This window comes from Mauremys reevesii, linkage group 1 (genome assembly GCF_016161935.1).
Source record: "Mauremys reevesii isolate NIE-2019 linkage group 1, ASM1616193v1, whole genome shotgun sequence".
NCBI classification, from domain to species: domain Eukaryota; kingdom Metazoa; phylum Chordata; order Testudines; family Geoemydidae; genus Mauremys; species Mauremys reevesii.
In genome coordinates, this window is record NC_052623.1 from 127,557,749 (window position 1) to 127,571,391 (window position 13,643).

Sequence of the window (13,643 nt, forward strand, 5' to 3'; positions counted from 1 at the left end):
AGAGCAGGGCCAAGATCTTCAGAACTCCAACAGCAGTGGGGGAGGGGCAATGATCTCCTGTCTGTAAGACTAAGGAACTTGTGCACTGCTAAGTTTCTGAGCCACAGTGATGGGTGTACCAGGCCTGGAGGCCCTGTTCTGGAGGCCTTGCAGTCCTACTACACCCCTCCCAGAAAAAGGGCAGTAGAAGAGAGTCCTCCAAGCTACCTAGAGCAGCTGTGTGGGACTCAGCCAACTGGCTACAAGGAGCAGCCAATGAGAGCCCAGCAGACTCTCATAAAAGGAGCTGTAGGGCCAGAGTGAGTTGTCTGCTGGCAGGAACTGGAGGAGCAAGGAAGGTGCTTCTTGCTGGCTGCTGGAACTCAAAGAAGACAAGGGCTGTAAGAAGTTGGTTAAAGGAAACATAGTTAAAGTGATGTGGTACGTGGCTGCTACTTAGAGGGTCTCTGGGTTGGGACCCAGAATAGTGGGTGGGCCTGGGTCACCCCCCCATCAGCCACTGGGGAATATTCAACTGAGCCCGGAGGTGCTTGTGTGAGGTGAGTGCTCCCCATTGCAGCCAGTATAAAAAAAGTGATAGAAAAAGTATGATAGCTTTAAAAAGGAGTGTGTAGATACAGTAGAGAGCTCTCTGAAAGACCCATTTGAACATAAATGAACACAGTAAACTGGAGCTGAGGTCCATTCAATGTCCTACATGGCTTAGAAACCTGCAATATTTATACTCATTAGTATAAGTATAAGCCTATCTTTGTAGAGTACCTCTAACTATTTGACCCAGACATTTGCTATGCATTGACTTCAGGAATTCTCTCTGGGCTCAAATTTAGCGACTAACACGGCTACCCCTCTGATACAACTTTTATGACCTTCTCAGCCTGACAGTCATTTATTTGCTGAATCACTCAATGCTCTTTATCTGAGGCCTCCTAATTGAGTATTTCCACTTTCTGGTTTGGGAATGGTTTGTTAGAAAAGATTTTCCAGTGCTCAGAATGCTATGGGGGTAGAATCAAATCTCTGCCACAGACTGAGAACATTTCTGAAAAGATCACTGCCTTGTAAACTATTGGCGATTTGAACCCAACAAGAAAAGAATATCCTTTTTATTTAAGTCTACATCTTTGCTAGAATCCTTATAGTTCTCTGACCTAAGTACTGGTCTAAGCTGTAAATTGCTTATCTTTTGTCTATTGGTCCTTCTGTATACATTCTCAGATAGTACTCTGCACTGTACTAGCAAAATGCCAATAAATAAATTAGAAAATAAATAAGTATTTTGGAGAATAGTCAAATATACATCCGGGAAATGAACAGCTACACAGTAAGAAAAACATTCTAGTGGAAATTCCTTGAATATAGGCTTAAAAATGTAGAATTCTTTAAGAATGCCTGACCAAACATACTTTGAACTGCATGTGTGTTAACAACCACATAACATATACAGCTAGTGTGTGTTTAAAATAAAGTAAAATAAAATAAAAAACACTTATTTTGATGGAGCATCTTTACTTAAAATGGAATCTAAAGAGCCTAAAACATCAGAAACTCTTCAGAATTACAATTGGAAATGGAAGAAGTGCAGGTTCTCTGAGGGCTTATAGTTAATACCAGAGCATAGATGTTTTGTGTGTATTGGGGGGCGGGGGTACTATACTTCCCTAATGCTGTTTAAATTTGGTAACAAAGCATGTTGTGTATTGAGCTGATTAAGCTACCCTTTTATATCTTGACATGTACACTGACTAGACATTGTCCAGGATTTTCCATTGGCATGCTTTTTTGATTAAAAGTGCAGTTTCCACAAAGTCAAAATTTTCCCTGGGAAAATTTCAATTTTACTAAAGTTTTCCAACTTTCCATTGGGAAAAGCTAAATGAAATATTTCATTTGGTTTAGTTCAACTTAAATGAATATATTTTGGTTTGCTGAACTGACCCAAAGCATTTAGTTTCAAGTCCATTCAACATTAAATTGCATTTCCCTACAGACAAGCATTGAGTCATGGGAGTTGTAGTTTAGGTACCTGATGCCTCCATTCTATCATCTGGGCTAGGCTCTCTGGTCAGACTACAGGTCCGGTATCAATATGGTATCACCTCCAACTCAAGTAGTTCATCATAGAACTCACATGGCTGTGGGTGCATCATAGGAGATATAGTCCGGTCAGGGAGCCTAGCCCCTTAGGGAAGAATGGTGTAATCAGACCTGAACTACACAGGAAAATGTAGTTTAAAGTAAACTAATTTGGAATGAAGCTTTTTGAGTTAGCTGAACAAATCAAAACAAAAAAAAAGTGATTTGGGAGTATGCTGAACTGAAATGTTTCTGAACTAAGATTTTTCAGAAAGTTTTGTTCCGTTAAAAATTTCAACTTTTCATCGCAATTTGTGACAAAAGCCAATACTGAAATATCAGAATTTCCTGCAAGGTGGAAAATCCATTTTTTCCCTCAGTTCTAATTGACAATAATAAAGGACAACTTACAATAGTGAGCTATCAAAGTAAGAAAAATATTACAACAGCTTATAACCATTTCTGTAAAAAAATCAAGTCTGAGATTATATCAGAAACAGGCACTCTTCATAATGGCAAACCACTGGCTCATAGCTCACTAGGACTGGACAGAAAACTATTAGTCCTTTAGAGAGTAAAGTGAACTGTGAAGAATTTCAGAGAGACCTAAAATAAGTAGGTGAGTGGGCAACACGATGGCAAATGAAATTCAATGTTGATAAATGCAGACACCTTACAGGGTTCGAAATTAACTGTACCAACTCAGGAAAGGGACCTGGGTATCACTTTAAATAGTCAAGACCTCTGTTCAATGTAAACTTGCAGTCAAAAAAGCAAACAACACATGAGGACGTATAAGGAACTGGGTGGTTAATAATACAAAGAGTATAATAATGCCTTTATAGAACTAAATGGTACAGCCTCATTTGGAATATTGTGTGCAATACTTGTCACCCCATCTCAAAAAGGATATTGTAGAAAAAGTGGGGGCTAGGAGAAAGGTGACAAGAATGATCAAAGACACAGAGAAACTCTTATTAAGAGAGACTGAAAATATTGAGAAGTTTTACCTTAGAAAGGAGATGAATAAGAGAGGAGACAATAAAAGTATATAAAACAGCCAGCAGCCTAGAAAAGATAGATTCAGAGCTTCTCCCTGTCTCAGAACAAAAGAACAAAGAGATATTCCAAGAAATTAAAAGGTAGGAAATTCAAAACCAGTAAAAGGAAATCCTTTTTCACACATCATGTAATTAGTTTGTGGTACTCACTGCCACCAGACATTATGAAGTCCAAGAACTTAGATTTTAAAAGAGCTCAAACATTTATATGGCTATTAGGAATATCAAGAATTAGCCTAACCAATGATAACAAAAAATGTAGACGGCTTTTTAAACCTCCTGCCATTAGAAACCAGGCAAATTAGTGGAAGGCAAATTACCACACATCTATCTACTGTGAGGTTCTTACACTCACATTTCTCTGAAGCAACTTAGGTCTGATCCAGTAAAGCAGTTCTTATGTTCCTAAACCTTTACTAGAGCCACTGCAGACATTTCAGAATCCCTTGAAACTGGAAATCTATGCAAATACAAATACAAGCTGCAAGATCAACATCCTGCTGATCCTGCAGAGAGAAGAAGATTGCGAAGTTTGCAAATCTTGTCTTCCACATGCCTTTCAAAATTCAGTTTTAAAGTTTTGGCCAAAATACTTGCTAACTGATTAGCCCTAATGCTTTATATTTATATATATAAACCAGTTGGGAGCCCTCTCAGGAACATCAAAAAGCAGCAATAATAATAATACCTACCTCTTATAGAGCACTTTTCATTATTAGTTCTCAAAGTGCTTTACAAAGGAGGTCACTATCGTAAGACAGAGACATTATGTTCATATTAGATGAACATCAACCAGAATTCCCTAAACTTAATAGACTTCTGTCCCCTCTTGAGAGCTGCTTATTATGTCATTTTTATTGCAAGTCTTAGAAAAGGTAGGCAGTTTATCTCCTGATTAAAGATGTTTTACAATTCACTAAACTGTTTTCATATTTACATAGCATACAATCAGAAAATTCTTTCCTTCAGTGGAAGACTAGGAAGGGCTATCTTCTGTCCCTATGTTTTGCTGTTTTCATAAAGCCTCTAGTAACTATGATGTGAAATTCACTATCTGCCTAATTTGGTTCCCACTGCAAGCAATGAAAAGTGTCCTATTAACTTCAGTGGGAGTTGGATTAGGTCCTATTTCCAAAGTAAAGTATTAAAGTAAATGAGTATGAACACAGAATGTAATCTACAAATAGTGCTAGTTTACCATTTTTAAATAAGCCAGCTACTCAGTTTCTTTTGAAACTTTACAGAGGATTATCAGGATTTAAAATCAATATCAATAAATCTAAGACAATATGCTTGGAACATTTAATTACATTTCACCTCCCACCAGACTTCCAGGCCAGCTGGTTATCTCAGGGCTTCAAATACCTCAGGATCCATCTTTTCCCCCTGAATTGTTCTCAATTAACTTTGGATGCCTGCTTCAAGATCTTGGAACCAACAATCCTAGGTGGCATAATCTTCTGTTAATTTATGGGCAGACCTAACCTAATAATAATGTCCATCCTCCCTCCACATGCTGTATTTTTTACAAGTTTTTCCAGTACTGCTTCCAAGATGGTATAAGAAGGAACTCAGAAAGATCTGTTGGAATATGGTCTGGCAGGGAAAAAACCTGGAACAGCTTGTTAAGATCACACAGAACCAAAAGTAACAGTGAAATTAATCTACCTAACTGGAAATTCTACAACTGAGCAACATTATCTTGGGTGTGATATACATATATATGTACAGTCATATATATGACTGGCTCTACCATGAAGGAATTCCAGAAAAAGACCTGGCAAAGCTTCAGTTGATCTTGTACATTTTGTTTACTATAATGATACTTTTCATCCCCCTATAATTCAGGGTAACCCACTAATATACGTTTTCCAGCGACATCACTAGCAACAATTCCTCAGAGTGAGATTGTTAGAATGTGGAATAGTCTCCTAAAGAAAGTGGCAGAACCTCATCATTTTAAAATTTAAAATTATACTTGGTAAAGCACTAGAAAACATGCTGCAGGAGTGCTTCTGTACTGACAGAGAGAGGGACTAGATGAGTGGTCTCAAGATCTGTTGAGAGAATTCTGGCCCTTTAAATGACTGTATTGCAAAGAAAATTTGTATCTATGAACTGAAAATGTGTTCCTTGAACCAGGCCCTGTTACTTTTAAACTGAAGTGTTTGAATGACTACAGACAGGGAATGGGGGAACTACTTGCCAGGCTGTGGGAGTTTCAGGGAGTGTATTGGCTTTCCATGTGCTTTAGGGAGCAGCTAGTGAAGGATGAGTCCCCTTTCACAGGGCAGTGCTGGGGAGGAGAAAAAGAAAAGATGAGAACCATCAGCTCCCTGATTCTCTGCCACAGTGTAGGCTAGAGAAGCCTAGGGGCTTCTTTAACTTGTGCCAGCTGGCTGTGGTCCCCAATGGAGAATATGCCAATTGAGTATAGCAAGAGTTCAACAAATTCCAGCTACTCTCCCTCTATCATTCTAAGATACCCTCTTTGTGAGGGTCTGTGGGGATGGAGGCATACAAGCCAGATGCTAGCTCTACGCCGTGTCAGCGGAATCTCCAATAGGAGGCTTGTGGGTGGTTTGCACTGCCTTTGTTCTGCCTAAGCAATGTAAAGTGACTGGAACAGGCAGACGCTCTGCCCCAACATGTTGCCTGCAGCCCTATGAAATAATATGTTTGGCCTTCGGTCTGGAAGGATTGGACACCACTAGATCGGATAACCGAAGAAGTCTTTTCCATCTGTATTTTATCTCATATTCATCTAGAACTGTGTATTTCTGTCCTTCCTTTGAAGCATCTCATAAATTCATAGACTGTAAGGCTAGAAGGGACCATCATGATCATCTAGTGTGACCTCCTGCACATTGCAGGCCACAGAATTTCACCCACCCATGCCTGTAATAGACACCTAACCTCTGGCTTCAGGGGCGGCTCCAGGCCCCAGCACGCCAAGCACATACTTGGGGCGGCATGTGGCTGGGAGGGCGGCAGGTGGCTGGGAGGGCGGCAGGTGGCTCCGGTGGACCTCCTGCAGGCGTGCCTGCGGAAGGTCTGCTGGTCCCGCAGCTTTGGTGGAGCCTGCGGCAGGGCCACCGGAGCCGTGGGACCGGCGACCGGCAGAGCGCCCCCCGCAGCATGCCGCCGTGCTTGGGGCGGCGAAATGTCTAGAGCCACCCCATCTGGCTGAGTTACTTAACTCCTCAAATCATGATTTAAAGCCTTCAAGTTACAAAGACTCCACCATTTACTCTAGTTTAAACCTGCAGATAACCTGTGCCCTAGGCTGCAGAAGAAGGCAAAAGAAAAACAAATCTGATCCAAGGGAAAATTCCTTCCTGACTCCAAATATGGCAATCAGGTGGACCTGGGGCATTTCAGCAAGACCCAACAGCCAGACCCTGGGAAAGAATATTCTGTGTAGTAACTTAGAGCTCTCCCTATCTAGCATCCTATCACTAGCCATTGTTGATACTTCCCTATTATCTGTACTTCAAGGAAAGATGTGATTTTGAAACAGCAACTCACAGTGTAGAGAGGTGCTTGGTTCTTTCAGAAGTGTAGATGGTCAGAAGAGTCTCTAGAAAACACTATACTCTTAGGCAAGTAGCGGGGAGTGCACTGCTTAAAAATTAACACACAACTCATTGTTGTGGAAAACATACCTCTGTGGACCGCCTGGAAGTGTTCGGAGAGATTCTGGGGATCCACAAATGTTTGTACAGTAGCCTTGGAGACGTGCACCATTTAGCTGTCGTGACTGATAATTGCGCTGATCGCTGTAAGAAAGCTAAATGATCTACAGTCTACCTGTCTCCGTCTATGTGAGAAGGAGGAAAAGGATGAACATGGCAAATGGGATATGTTGGGAAGGCAGAGATTGTCAGACATCCTTGTTTGGAGGGCATCGACATTTTACCCACCGAGGCCTTGACAACTATAATAACTGATCCAAAATACCATTAAAATCCTAATTGCACATTATGATAGACCATGCACTTTTGACTCCAGAGTCTAATTTATTGAAAACGTTTACCATATTTATGGCCAGAGAATGTCAGATGTGCTTTTTTGCAAAGATGCAGTTTCTTAACTGGTTTACTAACATCATTTTGTTATTCCTACTTAGGGGATTTAGGGAAAACACAGTTCCTCACATAGTTACCATGAAGGCCTAATGTTCATAAATGCCAGGTTGTCAGTCTCATCAGGTCTAAGCAACCGAAATAGAAGGTGCTTTTTAATGCTACCCCAGAGTCAATTAAAATACAGTAATGCTGACATCTGCAGAATACAGAATGATCAAAGTAAAGAATGCCCATACAGCTTCTGACATAAAAACAGTGTGTTTGGCGGCAGAGTGACACAGTGTAACAGGTCAGGTAATTATGAGAAAATCTATGATGTATCTGTTGCAATTGCTTAGCTTCTTCCCATTATCAGAGCCATCAAACAGAACAGCGCTCTCACTTTTCCTGATGGATCGTAAAGCTAGTGACACCCTCGCTTTCCTGATACAGATGGCATCTCAGGAGCAGCTGAATTAATTTGACAGTAAATAGGTGATAGCAATTGCTGCTTCTCTTTTTTTATTATTATTATTATTATTATTATTATTTTTAATTGCACCAGGACAGCTTTTAGCACTTCTGGGAATAGCTCAGAAAGCCACTGCCATGATTAGCAATATACCTTCCTCTCCCATAAACCCCCTCCAATGCTCTGCTGCTGTTTTTATTTACATGAAAATTGCTTGATGGCAACTAAATTTTATCCGTCCCCCACCCCCACGAACCCTCTGTCTGAACCATGTGCATTAATTATGATGATTAAGGAATTCTCTGATTTTTTTGCCTTGATATGTTTATTAAATTAATGAAGGAATCTGACACATGGGTTTGTATGCTTAGGGTACAGTTACGCTAAAGCCATGGATATATTTTAGATGGCTGCATATTTTCTGCCTCAGTAGCATTATAATTGGCTTAATGGATTTTCAGTTATGTACATTGGCTTTTTCCCCTCTCTAAAGCAGACTAATTACAGCTTTTTACATTAAATTCTAATAGATTTCAATTTATCTCCTCTAAATTATCACAATAATTACAGTAATAAATTAGGCATGTAGCTGCCATTAATCTAAACAATCTGAATTGGGTATCATAGCAGTGCAGCACAGACTGCTTCCTAAATGTGTATTCAAATATATGCTTAATTGTACAACCATTGTGTGGGTGGATCTGATTTCCCAACAAACTGCAAAACACAGAAGGCGGGATGGGGCGGTCGGGGAAAGTCAGGAGAAGTGAAAAAAGATGAAATTGGAGGAAATACTGCAGAAAATTAACAATGTCCAAATAATGATTTCATGCAGGAACATACCTGGTGCTTCCTACCAGCCCACAGACTCCTTTGCTAATCTCTGACCCCATTTTCCCTCATACAGATATATATATTGTAAGGTGTTTTCTCTGCTTAGAAAGAGCCCTAAGGTCTCATTTTAACAATGTGGATAACGGTACCATTATACTTGAGAAGAGGAGAAGCACTTAGATAAGTACCCTAATTAGCATTACCTGTCTTGGATATTCCACAGATGCAAACATTTGGGTTCATAGATTTTGTATGACACTACATACACACACATCCCCTATAGATGTATATACTTCTCTGGTTTCTCAAACCGTGAAGGTGCATAGAGCCATGTATGGTATACTTGTGTGAAGTTTTGGCTGCTTCCACTGTAAACTTTAACAGAACAGACTGTTGCAAGTGTTCACAGTATTAGACAGGTGATGTTTGTAAAAAGCCCAAACTTTCAAATTCCTGGACTGCAGTTACATAAAGTGTACTTAGAACACTAGTACTGTATTTATATTACATAATATTTTAAAGCTTTACTGAATACAGAACATGAATATCTAATGTACACTCTCAACTGAGCTTCCATATGCAGAGACACTTACTAGATTTTTGTTATGTTTCCTCTGGATGAAAAAGAAATCACTGACTTCTTCTCCGGGTGACTGTATCATTTTTGCAAATTCAGGAGCTTCTGTGAACCAGGAAGGCTTCAAATTGGTAATGCTTAATGGCACATCGATTTTTGCCGCCTTACAACGGAATTCCTCTGGAAGGCTGCATGACCTCTCCATTAATATAAAATGAGCTCCTTGTGATACTTTAATGAATATTCAGAGTCCCCTCAGTGACATGAGTAACATTTGAAACCTTTATGCAATTTGAATGGGCATTCACCTAACCTAATCCTCGGAGCAGTTTCATTCATAGTACTATTTCCTGTAATCTGCTTACAAGGTTATGATTTTCTAACTGTTTCAAATTTGCCACTTAACTCCAAACAAAGAAATGGCAGCATGCCAAGACAAATGATCCCCTCAGTGACTGTGTTAGATTTGTTGTAAGCGTGCTGTTGTCTAGATACTACTTCCTGTGTGGAATACTGCAGCATTAGAGCAACCTCTGTCCTTTGTCTTGAGTTAGTGTAAAATGTTAATCTCTTAATGCTTCTTCCTAGAATTCATTTACGTAGTATATCACGTGGTAAAAGCTCAGGACTGGGACTTGGGAGGTCTGCAACCTATTCCTGTCTCTAACACAGACTCACCATGGCCAGATCCACAAAGGGATTTAACTGCCTAAAGCCCAGATTTAGGCACTTAAATCCCAGTTTTAAGCACAACTGTGATCCACAAAACCACCGCTCAGCTGCTGCCTAACCCTGTAGGTGCCCAACTGAGGCTTTATGGATACTAGTGACTTTTCAAGGCACCTAAAAGTTAGAAGTTGCAACGCTAAGCATTTCAATGTGCCTAAGTCCCTTTGTGGATCCAGGCCTGTGTGAATTGCCCTGTGTCTCCGCTTCCTGAAATTTACTACCTCATAGGAGTGTTATGAGGCTTAATTAATATTAATATATTGAAAAAAAACCATTTGCCATCTTTGATCGCTGGATGACAGAGAAACACAAAGCATTCTGATGTTAATATTAGCTAAGATTGTTAATAAATGCACTTTGTCATTGTGATATTTGCAACTCTACCATATTTGGATTTTAAAAAGGTACTATGGCAAATATCACAATGGCAAAAAACTATGGCAGTATGCTCAGGACATACTGATGCATTGTTGCTTGGAAAAAAAAAAGCCCACCATAAAAGATGTAGCCCTAAGATTATTTGGGAGGGAGTATTTGACAATCTCACGGTAGGTATACACCTCTTGAGAAAAACAAATGAACAATCGTGTGTGTGCCTCAAATTTAGGGCCATTGTTAATCAAAGTTTAGGAGACTTTCGATCAGGTCCTTGGAGAGCTGGCAGAAGAACCTGCAAATGTTGCTTCGTTCTTGCATCTGGCACAGGGCTTGAAAGCCTTCTCAAACTGTTCCTCTTCGCATTTCCACACCCCAAAATACAGCTAAAAAGAAACATCATGAAGAGGGTTTTCTATTCTGCAGCATAGTATGTTACTTTGAATGTCACCCATTTTCTCCATTACCCATTTTACATAGTATATACGTACTTATTAATCAATGCATGACTAACAGGATCACAGAAAATGTGTGACTAGGGAGAACCAGGTTTCAGAGGGGTAGCTGTGTTACTCTGTATCACTTAGTCCTTTCCCTGTTCTTACCTGCTGTTCTCTGCCTCCTGGGAATGTATTCTTCTTACAGACTGGGACTGGGACTGTTCAGCTTGGAAAAGAGATGACTAAGGGGGGATCTGACAGAGATCTATAAAATAATGAACAGTGTGGAGAAAATGAATAAGGAAGTGTCATTTTCCCCACAACACAAGAACCAGGGGTCACTCAATGAAATCAATAGGCAGCAAGTTTAAAACAAATATAAGGAATTACTTCTTCACATAACACGAGAACGTAAGAACGGCCATATTGGGTCAGACCAATGGTCCATCTAGCCCAGTCTCCTGTCTTCCAACAGTGGCCAATGCCACGTGCTTCAGAGGGAATGAACAGAACATGCAATCATTGATTTTTCCATCTTCTGTCATCCATTCCCAGCTTCTGGCAGTCCGAGTTTAGGAACACCTGGAGCATGGGGTTGCATCCCTGACCATCTTTGTTAGCAGCCATTGATTGATCTATCCTCCCTGGACTTATCTAATTCTTTTTTGAAACGGTTATAGTTTTGGCCTTAAGAACATCCCCTGGCAGTGAGTTCCATGGGTCGACTGTGTGTTATGTGAAGAAGTACTTCTTTTTGTTTGTTTTAAACCTGCTGCCTAATAATGTCATTGGGTGACCCCTAGTTCTTGTGTTATGTGAAGGAGTAACTTAACACTTCCTTATTCACTTTCTCCACACCATTCATGATTTTATAGACCTCTATTATATTCCTCCTTAGTCTTCTCTTTGCAACACACAGTCAACCTGTGGAACTCATTGCCAGGCAATGTTGTTAAGGCCAAAAGTATAACTGGATTCAAAAAAGGATTAGATAAGTTTATAGAGGGTAGGTCTATCAATGGCTATTAGTCAAAATGGTCAGGGACACAACTCCATGTTTTGGGTGTCCCTAATCCTCTAACTGCCAGCTGCTGGGAATGGACGACAAGGGATGGATCACTCAATAATTGCCCTGTTGTGTTGGTTCCCTCTGAAGCATCTGGCACTGTCCACTGTCAAAAGACAAGATACTGGGCTAGATGGAGAATTAGTGTGACCAGTATAGCAATTCTATTTTTTTTATGTTCTTACATATAGATAATATCCACCTAAATTATTCCTCAAATGAATAATGGAATTTACTGCTCTCTCCCAGGTCTAAAAAATGTACCATATAATAGCAGAACAAGAGGAGGGAAATTAAAGTATTTTCTAATAACGATTAAGTGTGATGATAATATATAACTAGGTTTTTTTCTTTTCAGTCCTAAATTTGCATTAGCCATTCTTCATTTATGTGGTGACATTTTCAGATTGTTTATAGCCAATGGACAGAAGGATGAAAGGCATAAGTGAAATAAGAGGGGAAAAATTGCATAATTAACTTTCTAAATTAATTCATGACCCAGTTTAAGAGGACAAGGAGGGGGTTAGTAATTAATTAAGGTGGGAAACCCTGTGGGCCTGTGAGATTTGGAGAGTTTTAACTTACCAGCCAGGTTAAAAGGCTTTCTAAGGGTATACTCAGCCCTTACTGAATCTGGAGTATAACTGATAATCAAAGGCAAAAAAACAAACAAAAAAACCAACCAAACAAAAAAAACCATTGTAAATGGATTTCAGAAAAAAAATCTCAAAAGCAGAAATTTAATTAGGAGGAATCCTAATGAATGCTTCCTCAGAATGCTAGAAAGTATAAACAATAAAGGCCAGATCCTTAGCTGCTGTAAATCCATATAGCTCTGTGGACTTCAATGAAGTTATGCTGATAAACACAGGAGGTGGGTCTAGGCCTGAATATTTAAAATCATATTATTTAGGCCTTCTGAACTTCATAAAAACCAAATGATTATTAATTAATTATTATTGTAATAATAAAGTTATATAAATAGAATTTTCCACTCTATAGAAACACTGTAATTGGGAAAAATAATAATTACATTTCCTACCCATGTAGATATGGATAGACATGGCTCATATTTCAGTCTCCAGAAAATCACTTGATGATGTTCACATGGAGCTCCCAACATTCCTGGTGTGCATGCTAGAGTAAAGCAGCATTTGGAATATGCTTGTCTATATTTGAGTCCTTCTTAAAGACCCATTTCAGCTATAGTGGGTGCTCAGAGACTACAGAGAGGGGTACAGTGTAAGAACTCAAGAGAGCTGAATAAAATAGACTTATTGACTTGCTTAAAAAAAATCTTAGCTTGTTGTTCCCTTTCTTCTAGCCTCAGCCTATTTGTTTCTCTGTCCTTAGACTGTCAAATCTTGATGGTTAGGAACCATTTCTTCATGAATGTCTGGAAAATCCCTAGCACATTGTGGGCACCACCATAAACAAACAAATAAACAATAACCCTCATCATATGAATCTGTGAAATAGAATGTTGTTACTTCTCACTGGCAATATTGTGTTTGAAGTGGAGCACATGGCTCACTGTTTTATTTAGTCAGTTCCATATTTGGATCATCTGTTGCTAGATATCAAGATTAATAGATTTCAGCTGACTTTTAATGCCACCTTCTTTTTGCAGCTGGTATTGGCTCTGTGTCTCTGTCTCTCCAGCATTTGGCAAAGTCTCAATCAGAGTTCAAACACAGTCACATTGGCTGTAATTATGCAGACAATCTTTACTTTTTCCCAGTTGCCCTCCCTGGAATATCAAAGATTTAAAAAAAAAAGTCAGAAGAAAGGAAGTGAAAGTGGTACTACAAACTGTTAGAAAATTAAGGGAAAATGAAAATTCTGATCACTGGAGACAGGCTTCTGCTAATGGAATTTGGGTCTTTTTTTTTTTTTAAGTCATGCTAGCTGCGTTCTATTAATGTTCCCTTCGGCAAGTAGCAATC

General features: G+C 39.5%; 1 long non-coding RNA gene across 2 annotated transcripts in view; it reads left to right on the forward strand.

Annotated features, from left to right (window-relative positions):
* Positions 1-315: 315 nt before the first annotated feature.
* Positions 316-13,643, forward strand: part of LOC120384423 — a 57,911-nt gene continuing 44,583 nt past the window's right edge. For both annotated transcript variants that reach the window (XR_005588877.1, XR_005588878.1), the window contains exon 1: positions 316-420. This is a non-coding gene — a long non-coding RNA (uncharacterized LOC120384423). The remainder of the gene's footprint in view (positions 421-13,643) is intronic.